The sequence below is a fragment of the Dipodomys merriami genome, unplaced genomic scaffold, assembly GCF_024711535.1.
Source record: "Dipodomys merriami isolate MVZ:Mamm:240054 unplaced genomic scaffold, mDipMer1.0.p SCAF_8, whole genome shotgun sequence".
Classification (NCBI taxonomy): domain Eukaryota; kingdom Metazoa; phylum Chordata; class Mammalia; order Rodentia; family Heteromyidae; genus Dipodomys; species Dipodomys merriami.
The window spans coordinates 5,322,426-5,334,723 of NW_027206401.1; the positions used below are offsets into that span (position 1 = coordinate 5,322,426).

The window sequence follows — 12,298 nt, forward strand, 5'->3', positions numbered from 1 at the left end:
AGGAAGGAGGGAAGAAAGGAGGGAAGGAAGGAGGGAGGGAAGGAAGGAAGGAGGGAAGAAAGGAGGGAAGAAAGGAGGGAGGGAAGGAAGGAAGGAAGGAAGGAAGGAAGGAGGGAAGGAGGGAAGGAGGGAAGGGGGAGAAAGAGAGAAAGAGAAAAGAGTTGAGAACAACCTAAAACCACCAAACAAACTCAAACAAAGCAAACACACATATCAATTTGAGTGTATACACCTAAAAATAAAAAAGCGCATTCACCAGAGGAAAAAAACCAGCAACAAAAACTTGCATGGAGGGGAGGGGGGAGATGGGAAGGAATGGAAAGGGGAAACAAAGGAGGAGGCAACAATGCTTGATAAGAAATGCACTCATCTTGCCCATGTAATTGTAACTCCTCTGTACAGTATTTTCATAATAAAAAAAAAGAAACTTGCATGAGTTAAAAAAGGATGAGAAGCAGCCATGGGTCCTGTGGCTGAGGCCAGCTAGGGCACGCCACAGTGCACTTTCAGTGATATTTGCCATACACTCATGATCAAGGTCACTCTGAAGAGCTCAGAAGTAGAATGAGTGCTTTCCATTCCCATCCAAACCACAACACAGATTTCCCAACACACTTGGCGCTCGAAGCCTCTTCACATCTTTGCAAACTGGCACCAAAAGAATCCAAGTCTCCTTGTCAAACTCTTGAAGAAGAACCTGATTTTGTTGTTGTTGTTGTTCAAAGAAGAACACCCAGAAGGCTCACAACAGTCATTGGCCAGCAGCCACAAACAATAAGGAAACACAAGAAGGACCCACATTGGCTTGTCTAACAAACACGTCCAGGGGAACCCCACCACAGGCTGGCTGGGGGTCATCGGCCACAGGAAACAAGAACAAGAAGGCAGTGCGCACAACCAGCCAGGCCTTCCCAGGGAAACAAATCAGGAGCTCAGAGATTCCAAAATATTCGCCTTCCCATTTTGCCGTAGATGCTGGCTAACAAGGAAAAACAAGGAAGAGGCCTACAATAGCAGGTTTCCTAGCTACAGAGCTGTCTTAATCCTCCCCTATTTTCCTGGCCCGTGAGAGTGACAAAGGAAAGTTCTGGAAGTCTCACACCAAAAGACTCTCCCGCCATTGTCCATCAAGCTGTTATCGAAACACAGGACATAAAGCTTGGTTCTGGGCCCAAATGCTCACCTACATAAGAGGAAACAACATAACGTATAGTCACACGGAATGAAAAGATTATTTACTGTTTCAACCAAAACTAAGAACAGAGAAATTCTGTCTGTCTTTGTTCCCCATGGTGTTACAGCTTCTAGGAAAGATGAAAGAAAAGTGGTGCGTGTGTAGATTTAGCTGAGGGCTGTGGTTTGGGAACTGAGGGATGGTCTTTCTCCTGACAGCAGGATCTTGGCGCAGCCATCTCCAGGCCCAGTGTGGTATTTCCGGTTGGAATTCTCACGCCTAGGGCCTCATCACACTTGTACTCATTTTAAATTTAGTTGCCTTTTGCTTTTCTTCTTCCTTGACACCGTTTCTTTCAACATTTCCATCCCTAGCCAGTGGCGGCAGCCCTGAGAGCTAATGCAGGGTGGAGGGAGGCAGGCTGGGTCCCCTTCACACCCCAGCCCCTAACTCTGGGGTTCTCTCTCTGGACTCCTGCGCCCTTCCCAGCCTAGAGCACTTTTGTTCCCAAAGCTAATGAAGAAAACAATGCGCGTGGCCCTTGTCCACGGGCCTTGCAGGAGTCTGCATTCTTGTCTCCCGTTCTCTGCTTCTACCTCAGCTGTGGGGGCTGCGGCTGCCCTGTGGAGTGGGCAGAACCGGGCTTGTTTCATAGAGAGACGCTGAGGATGACCCACGCTCCGGCCGCAAAGCATCCTGCCAACTATTCTCCGTGTAATACGTGGCAAGGCCACGCGTCCAGGGCCACTGTGCCAAGCACCCTCCACCCTTCTGCAGAAATCCTAGGGTGCTGGGGTTAATGTTCTTACATGAATGTCCAGAAACTGCGATGGAGGAGTGACTGGACTGCGTAGCACCCCGTGTAGACAGACACTTAGGCGCTGTGTTCCACAGACAACGGAAGGCGCTGCTCGGGAGCTGGCACAGAGCTCCTGCCACACACACCCACGAGGCCTCTCCGTCTCATGCTCCGTCTTCTCTGTGAATGAATGGATTTCCTTCCTGTGTATTCCTCCATAGGAAGGGAGGCATGTTGGCAGACTTGGGAACAGAGAATTGAGTGTGTGCTTTTTGAAAGACCCTAGCCCCCTAGGATACTTTCGTCAACGGGAGGGCGCCCCAGAAAACTCAGACTCCAGGCCGGGAGATACAATAAGCAAGAGGAGTTGATTTGACGTTTGCGCAAACGGACTCTCTGTCCCGAGCAGACAGGGAGCCCCGAGCAGAGGTTACAAGCCCTTTTTTAAAGGCAAAAACCACAAGATTAATGCACAACACAAAGCATCCCATGATTGGTCCATTTAAAGGTCATCATATACGCCAACAATCACCTTGCCACTCGGGAAATTTTGTAACACTCTTTGTAAAATGACTGGCCCATGGTTGGTTTAAGGGGGGGGTTACATGGTTACAGGCCTATGATTGGTTGACACTTGGCTTAGCTTGTGGTCTTGCCAGGTGGTCGTTATCTCAAGGTCCTGTCTGGGGAATTTCTAAATGGGAACTGAGGAACACGTACTGTCTGTTCTTTATCTACGACCACTGACCTTTTCCTGGGGCCGGCATCTGGTCCCTGAAACTTCTTAACTCATTTCTGGGAAGGGAAGGGTCAATGCTAGCGTAAGCAAGTTTACAGAAGCAGAATCAGCAGTTAGCAAGTTAGTAATGGTAATGGTCAATTTTTAATCTTTCATTTTCCCCACTTCTTCTCTGGACTAATTTTAATCTTAAAATTTAGGGTGTCTCTATATTATTTTGTGGAGTATCAGTTGTTCTCAGTGCTTGGTATTGAGACCTCAGAACTAATAGACGGACTGCACTGATTTTTTTTTTTTTTTTTTTTTTTTACAAAAGACATCAGTCTGTTGAGTATACAAGGTCTGATTGTAACAAAAGTAACAGTACCAGAGCCCCTTACATTTTTTTTTTACCAGTCCTGCCTCCATGTATCACAGTTAACTTAATTTTATACCAGCTGTACTTGTAAGCTCCAATTTTAAGACATACTTATACCATTTGCAACATACTCATACCATTTGCGACATACTCATACCATTTGCGACATACTTAAACTTTCTGAGGTTTGTCTTTTTTCCCTTTTTTTTCAAACAATTAAAGACAATCCTTACTTTTTAAATCCTTTCTTATCTAAAGGGGATACCAATTTTTCCCCAATTCCCTTCCCAAGGCTTTCTTTACTACCCCCCTCTCCTTTATAATTCCTTTTCCAAGGCTTTCTTTACTACCCCCCTCTCCTTTACAATTTTCATTGATAACACACTCAGGTTATTACCATTCTAGAGCCAAACTAGGCTGTGATCATAGAGTGGATTTTCAGTCACTATGCACTGAAGTGCCTAAGACAAGCAAGCCAGTGATATCTTTGTCCTCAATATCCACTGTGGGAAGAGAGGGTTTTTAGATATCACCCAAAAGAATGTCCCACAAGATCTTAGATTTAGCAGCAGTCAACCAGGAAGCCGACTCAGGTGATGGAATTAGGCAGGAGTTTCTCCAGGTGGCTGTCAGGCCGTCGTTGAACTTTACCCATTAGGGTATGCAGCAGCAGCAGCAGCAGGATCTCTCAGTGGCTCCAAGGGACTGTCACACCTCATGCTGGGCTGTAAATTTCTACACAGACTGGTTAAGGATACATTGCATAGGCTTGGCAGGCTTTGATCCTGCTGGTTTTTAAGATCTTTAAACAATAGTCCAGGACAATTTACCAAAATCACAACTTTTTTACTAACCAGATATTTTTGTAAATAGACACAGAAGGCTCAGAAGGCTTAGTCTTGTAACATCTCTGACAGATGCAGTCTCCACACCTTGAACACCGACAACTGTTAACACTATTTTTATGCCACATTTTAAAAATCTATTTTGCCTCATTTTTCCAAAACTGACTCTGGACCCTTGATCTTAAAATGGGGGTAGAAGGGCGAAGGTCCATCTTCTGTAACTTCTTCAAGCTGACTTCAGGGGCATTGATCCTACCTAGCCAGGAGCCTATAACCTTAGCCTATTTTACAAAGAGGCCATCAGGGTTAGATGTCATTTAGAACAGTATTTAACTTTTGACAACTGCACAGACCTTTTCTCCGGCTACAGCAGTGTAGCTTGTTTAGCACTCTGGTTTGTAAAAGCATTTTCCTAGATGGCTTAGGAATGTGATCTCTAGTGATCCCAAATAATGCCTAAGTTACCTTTGCAGGCCTTTAGACAGATATCAAATAGAAACACACTCTCAGGTTTACAAACTTTTTCCTGAGCAGATGAACTTCATGTAACTAGTGTCAGCTCAATTAGAGCTTTTGGCACATAAAGGGGTTAAGATTTAAACTATCCCCCACATTTTATAACATTGGCTTTTACTATCACAGAGGACTGGCAAGTTCCTGTCCCTTACAAGGTAGTCATGAACATTAGGCATGCTTTTAAACTATCTTCCTATGACCTCCCGGCTCTGACCAGTTTTGAAGGGCCACGCACAAATGACTCTAGGATCTGACATTTCTGCCATCCAAGCAGTGGCTTACTGCCTCTGGATGCTCCTCCATTGCTTTTGTCCCAGGAGTGTCTTCTCCACATTTGGATAAATGCCTCATCAGCATTTCCCTTTAGCTGGTAGCTGGACTTGAACTCGGGGCCTGAGCACTGTCCCTCAGCTCTACAGCTCAAGGCTAGTACTCTGCCACTTTGAGTCCCAGACTCGGGGCTTGAATGCTGTCCCCTAACTCTTCAGTCCAGGGCTAGTACTCTGCCACTGTGAGTCTCGAGTTTGGGGCTTGAGTACTGTCCCCTGACTCTTCAGTCCAGGGCTAGTACCCTGCTGGCTGAATAGAGGTGACAGTCTCACAGGAACCTTTTTGTGCCCGGGCTGGCTTTGAACCAGTTTGCAGATCAGTGAGTCTTATAAAAGGCCATTTTACTCCAATTAAAAGCAACAAGGTGGTCAACATAGAAGTAGCTTTTAAGCATGCTCTTACCTGAAACTTGTTAAGAGCCAAAGTTACATCTGACAAACTTTTAAGAATCCTCTGTGCTTTGCTCTGGGCTTGCTGGAAACTTAAAAAAAAAAAAAAAAACCTATAAGAGCAAACTAGAATAGCAATCATTTTGATAATCCTAATTTTTTTTCTTCTTTGTGCACATTGAGGCCAATGTTAAGAACCATTTTACATTTAAACTTTATACCCAAAAATCCATTTCCTATTTTTTTAAAAACCTCCTATTAATCACCTTTAATATTTTATACTTTAGTTTTTATTTGCATTTTATAAAAAACCTCTTAAAATCTTGAGGCCAAGTGTCACTCATTGTCTCTTGGCTGCTTGTTTTTACACATTAAAACTTTTAAACTCAAATGACAATTTTTCCTTAATGCAAGAATTACAGTCACCTTCACTATACCACAAAGCTAGACTTAACACCTTTATAACTTTTAAAAACATCCTAATTGTAGAACATAATTGAAAGTAAGCCACATTATATAAATAACTTTTAACCCTCTTTTTAAGTCCTTCCTAATTTTAATGTTAACACATCCAAGGGGAAGTTTTAGCAATACTAATCAGATCATCACATCACTCAATTTTAACCATCATGTTTTCAGTGTCTGTCTGCAGGGAAAAGAGAGAACAAAGATGGGCCACTCAGCCCCTTCTATGGAATGGGCATACACCCAATCTTACTCTTTAGGGTTAGATGAACTGTGTTTGTGCCAGCTTGCCCTCTTCCACCATGTGTGGACTCCTCCCAGGGCCTGTCCTACCATGCATGACCAGCTGAAGTGCACTTCTGCTTGTTCACCCCTCACCCCTAAAGACAGGTCTTCTGTTGGCTTCTAGTTTTCTCTTTTCTTATCTCTTGGTTCTCGAATGAAATACACAGTTTTTAGACAGACAGAACAAGTAACATCTTTGACAGTGTTAAACTAACCTTTACATTTAAATTTTTAATATTTATCCCAAATTTTAGCCAAGGGAACTAGATCCCAAACAGCCAATGCATTTTTGTTAAGCCAGATAACTTGATTACAGTATAAACAGTCTTATGCATTTTAAAACATTAGTTTTTAAAATTCCAGATTTTTTAATTTGCAAGTTAAAGAATCTTTAAAAAGCCATTTAAAACAATGTGAAGATTTTTTTAGAATTTTTGGTAATGTCCAAACCTCATAACCTTTTGAATTTTAAATTTAAACTCACCCAATTGTTACAGCATGCTGACAATTCTCATCTTTGAACACGTTCACAGACACACACACAAAACACTCACACAGATCTTAAAGCGCGCAAAAATCAAAATCAGTCGTACGTACACCTTTTAAAGTTTTTAAACAAAAATTTAAGACAGTATTTCTTTTAAACTAGGTACCTTTGTTGGGCTTTATTTTTCCAGAGCTTGCTTATCTAGCAAGGCAATTACTAATTAGTCTCTTTGAATCCCTTCTGTTGGAGGAGGGCTGGGGGAGGGGGTCACCTAAAACTAAACTGGCCAGATTTTTTTAATCCAATTTTAGACAAGAGCACTTTACAAATTGTTACATTGTCAGGACTAGCTGAAAAAGTCCAAACTAGGCACACAGCCTTCAACACCCTCCCTGCTGGCAGCCTCCACAAGGAAAAAATGCAGCCTGAGGCTTGAAGGGAACCAAACTAGCCCAGTAACCTTCCATGCCTCACAGGAGGGTGGGCATAGCAGGTTAGCAGGTCTGTGACCGAGCCCAGCTGGAATTTTTATTTCCCCAGAGATGTTCAAATAAATAACAAAAACACAGATAAACACAAAAACCAAGGATCCACATTTAAAACTGGTACCAATTCTAAAACAGAACTAGACAAGAACTGAAGGCTGAGTTGGGGACTAATGGGCCCCAGTTTATCCCTACCGGAACTCTGTGCTATTCTCACTCAGCAAGCTGAATCCAGAGTCTGCTGGGTGAGCCTGCCACACTCACCCAGAACTTCCCTAACCCAGAAAACATAAAACAAACACACACACTAAAGTAAACAAGACAAACAAGTGGCCACAAAGACAAAATCAGGTCTCAGTGAATGGGGTGACATCTCACCACCATTCACTTACTAGGGAACTCAACACCCCTACTCACCTCCAGAGGAATTTTCTCTTAGATTCCTGTAGGCGTTGACCCAGGGGCCTTCCAAGGCGGAGGAGAATTCCCAGTCATCTTGGGGCAAGGGAAAGAAGTCCCTAGCGGCCATCCCCTCAGACTGACAGGTTCTCCCCCACGTTTAGACCCCCCCGAGCCAAGGCCCAAGGCTGAGATCTAACTGGGGCCACTTGCAGATGGTCAGTGGCAGCTTCATAATTGACAAACAAGCAAGTTACAAAAGCAGAACCAGCGGTTTTTGTTTTTAAATGAACTAGGACAAGGTCTCAGGTGTCCTAGGAGTGGACTCGCTTGTTGACCCATTTCCTTGAAAGTCACAAAACAAACACCAAAGACAATTAACGTCAGACAGACACAGACAAGACTAGACAAACGCCGCGCGGTCCCCAAGTGAGCACAAATGAGGAGAGAAACTTCAGAAGGGAGAGGCCGGCCGTGCCTTAACTCCCCCAAACACAGAGACACTCGGATCTCGTCCCCCCTCCACGTGACCCTGGAGTAGGACTCCAGGGCGGGACTAGGGTAGTGGGCACGTCTGCTTTTCCCTCTAGTCCACCACAAATTCACGCACCCTGGGGTAGAAGCCCAGGGCGGGACCAGGGTAGTGGGCACATCTGCTTTTCCTTCTGGTCCACCACACACGTCCTATTCAGGCACTTTTGGATCCCCAAAACATAAAACGAACACGACAAACACGAAAGACAAGATCTCTATCTTACCTCCTGCCGGTCCTGGAATCTGGGGTTTGGGGGCGCCTGGTTCCTGGCCAATGCACCAAATGAAAGACCCTAGCCCCCTAGGATACTTTCGTCAACGGGAGGGCGCCCCAGAAAACTCAGACTCCAGGCCGGGAGATGCAATAAGCAAGAGGAGTTTATTTGACGTTTGCGCAAACGGACTCTCTGTCCCGAGCAGACAGGGAGCCCCGAGCAGAGGTTACAAGCCCTTTTTTAAAGGCAAAAACCACAAGATTAATGCACAACACAAAGCATCCCATGATTGGTCCATTTAAAGGTCATCATATACGCCAACAATCACCTTGCCACTCGGGAAATTTTGTAACACTCTTTGTAAAATGACTGGCCCATGGTTGGTTTAAGGGGGGGGTTACATGGTTACAGGCCTATGATTGGTTGACACTTGGCTTAGCTTGTGGTCTTGCCAGGTGGTCGTTATCTCAAGGTCCTGTCTGGGGAATTTCTAAATGGGAACTGAGGAACACGTACTGTCTGTTCTTTATCTACGACCACTGACCTTGTCCTGGGGCCAGCATCTGGTCCCTGAAACTTCTTAACTCATTTCTGGGAAGGGAAGGGTCAATGCTAGCGTAAGCAAGTTTACAGAAGCAGAATCAGCAGTTAGCAAGTTAGTAATGGTAATGGTCAATTTTTAATCTTTCACTTTTATCTGGTGACAGCAGACAGATCACCCAGCCCTGCTGGGCCCCGATCCCCTTTCCTTAAAATTCTGTGATGTCACCCAACATTACAGAGGTGTTGGGAGGAGGTAACACACTAGATGGCTTAGGAGCGATACATAGAAAGTTCTGGATGAATACGAGCTAGTTTTATGGTTTTATGAGTTTTGTTTTATGGTTCCAATCCTGCTGTTTCTCAGGCTCCTACGCAATAGATTCCCACTGTGTCTTTTAACTTTACAATGAGATTAGTTCAGGAACCCCGCCTGTGCCTTTCCCTCCTGAGCCAGGGGAGAGCTGCAGCTCTACCTCCAGCCTCCCAAGCCTGGGAACAAACTGTCAGGAGAGAAATAAGCAGAGGCAAGGCGTACATCATGCCACGTGCCCGTGTGTGGGGGCACGCAGGATGGCCGGGGAGAACAGAGGGCTGAGATTCTGCTTTCTTTTGTGATCTGTGGCGCTAAGGATGAGACCCAAGGCGATGCGCGTGTGAAACAAGCCACTGAGCCCTATGTAGCTCAGGGTCACACCCCCAACCCTTTTGCTGCTCTGTGTGTGTGTGTGTGTGTGTGTGTGTGTGTGTGTGTGTGTGTGTGTGTGTGTGTGTGTGTGTGTGTGTGTGTGTGTGTGTGTGTGTGTGTGTGTGTGTGTGTGTGTGTGTGTGTGTGTGTGTGTGTGTGTGTGTGTGTGTGTGTGTGTGTGTCCGATCCCCAGGAACTCAGAGGAAGCCACTGGGGTTCAAGAGAAAATAGATGGAGAAGGGAGGACAAGGAGACCCTGACTCTCGGGTCTTTGGGTGAAAGTACTCAGCGTGCCAAAGACTGTGTGTGGGCCGCTGCTCTCTGTGCCTAAGACAGCTCAGGGCTCCTTGGTCCTCTCAGCACACAGGCCTTGCAAGGGACAAATGAACAATCAGAAATGCCAAGAGTTATCCACGCACAACTGGCTCACACCTTTAACCCTGGCTGCTTCGAGAGGACTGTGGTTTGAGGTCACGCCGAACAGAAAAGTTCTTGATGCCCTTTATCACAGCTGGGTACAGGGGCCTGAGCCTATCATCCAGCTGCAATGGGAAGCCAAACGCAGGTTGACGGTGCTCAAGGGCAGCAGGAAGCAAGATCTTAATCAAAAATAACCAGCAAAAACCAGGGCTAGAGGTATGGCCCAGCAGTATCCAACCCCAGTGCTGCTAGTGAAGAAAGAAAAAAAAAGTGCTAGAAGCCAAACTGCTCATCCACAGAGATCACAGGCTGATAGTCCTGGCTCCCTCCATCCTTCCTTCTTGATTCATTTCTAAGCCTATATTTCTCCTGCAGCATAGTCCACAGAGTAAATTCAAGGCCCACCTACCTATGCAGTCATGTGATCTCTCTGAGTTCAGCTTCTCAACGTTGAATACCGACAACTATGCCTGCTTCCACCTGTGCTGGCCACATGGGTTCATATTTATAAATGATCTTTAGGGAGACCTCTTTTTTTACTGTCAAATCTGTCTCTAATGTGCAGATTCTGTTGATGTCCCAGAACAAGACACCGTCGACTTCCACCTGCAAGAAGGAGGTGCTGGTGGGAGGCAGGATGACGTGTTGCCCCTAGCAACCGTGCATGGGGCGCGAGCATGGCTGGATGCCAGTTTCCCTCCACAGGTGATGCTCAGTCCACCGGAAACCACAGACATGGGAAACACGCACGGACGGGGAATGATGGCACATCCCACCCACAGAGAAGAGCAGGTTCTTTCTGCGACACCGCATGGTCTCCTGGTCCGTACAGTGTCCAACCACGGGCGGGAAGTAGTAGCTTCCTTCCTGGTCCAGCTCACGCCCCTGTTCAGACGCAGCCGGAAGTGGCCCGGCTGCTTCCTCAACCTTCCCACACCCAGCCGGTGACTCCACCCCACGGCTAGCTGACCGTGGGGGCCTCCCTTCCTCCACCTCAGTGATTCACAGGAGGACCCATCTATGGGTTGGTTTCCAGCCACGGAAGCACTGTTTGAGGAAGGGGGAGAGTGCCAGCCCCTCCTCTGCCTTCCACCTTAGGGGAGATGTGCTACTCTTCCACGTTGAACAGCTGGACCCCGTTACTCCCGTGTGTACCATGATAACTGCGGAGAACCAGGCCAGTGCTGCCTGTAGTGCCTGCCGTAGCTGCCTTCGGAATTCTCAGAGTGCCGGAGCTCACGGAGACTCTGGGATCCCCAGCTTGTGTTTGCTGAATGAAGAGCTGACCTGCAGTGCCGCGGGGAGGATCTCAGGCACCTCTGGCAATGCCCTTACAGGAGCTCTGATCGCTTCCCAGTGCCCAAACCACAGCCACCATGCCTTCCAGGCTCGCCACCACCTGTCCCCTAACAACCTCCTTTCTGCCTGGGCATGGCAAGGTGCCCTCCCCAACCCGCCTCTCCCTAGGTTGACAGTGAGAAAGGCAATGCCACCTCTAACATACCAGGAGATCACCGTATTTCCCTTTCAAAGCTGGTCCCAGAATGCGGCTCCTTCCCAGGACGGACCCGGGAGAAGGCTGCTCCTCACAGGCCTCCTGCACTCCTGAGAGCAACGGGGTTTTCAGGGGCCGGGTCCTGTCCACCCACAGCTCCGCAGAGCAGCAAGGAGGCACAGAGCTAGTTTTCAAGAGGACCATCCTTTGTTTAAAGTCTTCCTCCACGCTTCAGCCGTAGGTCTCTAAAAAAGATGAGAGAGGACACTTTTAATACATATTTGGAAAATATTGTTCCAAGACTACAATGTAGATATTTCTAGCCAGTAGAGTAGTAAAGAACAGGAAAAGGTAAGGACTTCATTGTAGACTTAGTGAAATGAAGCCAACACTCACTCATGTGTTGGAATTAGGAAGACCGGAACCACTGCCCCTTGCCCCCTCAGACTAAGAACAGAGCATTATATTCCCATGTCACAGTGTTTCTCGTCCTCTCTTCCTCTCCCTCCCTCCTTCCATCTCTTCTCTCCTTTACACACTCTTTCTCTCTCTCCCTCTCTCTCTTTTTCTCATTCTCTTTCTATCTATCCATGTACCCATCTCTCTCTCTGGCAGTGTGGTGTTCAGTATCCAATCCCAGGCCTCATGCACACGAGGGAAGTGTTCCACTACTGAACTGCAGCCTGGCCCTGTCCATTGTCAAAGGCGGCTCCAAGTGGTGCCGGGTACCAGCTTCTGTGTCCCCGTGTCCCCACAGCCAGGGAAGCACTTATTGTCAGTGGTCAGGCCAGCGGTGCTTGTAGCACGAGCACCCGCACCCCATTAGACACCCAGTGTGCGCTAGGAACTTGCCCGGCGTGCTCCGAGTGTGGCCTTTGCAGCTGTCTCACAGGTAGACATTTTGAAATGAAGATTTTTGTGACTTCCAGTGAAATCATTGCACAACATTAAAGACATACGTAATTCCTGACAAAGTAAACTCCTTTGGTATGCTGACAGGGACAGCTTCCAGGTGGCATGAGTTCACCTCGAATCACCAACAAGAGCCCAAACCAAAGGTGACAGACTAACATATTCCTGGAACATGGGTGGGAGCAACTTCCCTCCTAAGGTGGTCACACGCGAGCGTCTTTTT

General features: G+C 46.8%; 1 long non-coding RNA gene across 1 annotated transcript; it reads right to left on the bottom strand.

Moving 5' to 3' along the window:
- Positions 1–1,221: 1,221 nt before the first annotated feature.
- LOC138819401 (uncharacterized) lies at positions 1,222–9,077 on the bottom strand. Its single transcript, XR_011369424.1, has 2 exons — positions 7,290–9,077; positions 1,222–5,242 (listed from the first exon to the last, which is right to left on the bottom strand). It is a non-coding gene; the product is annotated as an uncharacterized lncRNA (long non-coding RNA).
- Between the last annotated feature and the right edge of the window lie 3,221 nt (positions 9,078–12,298).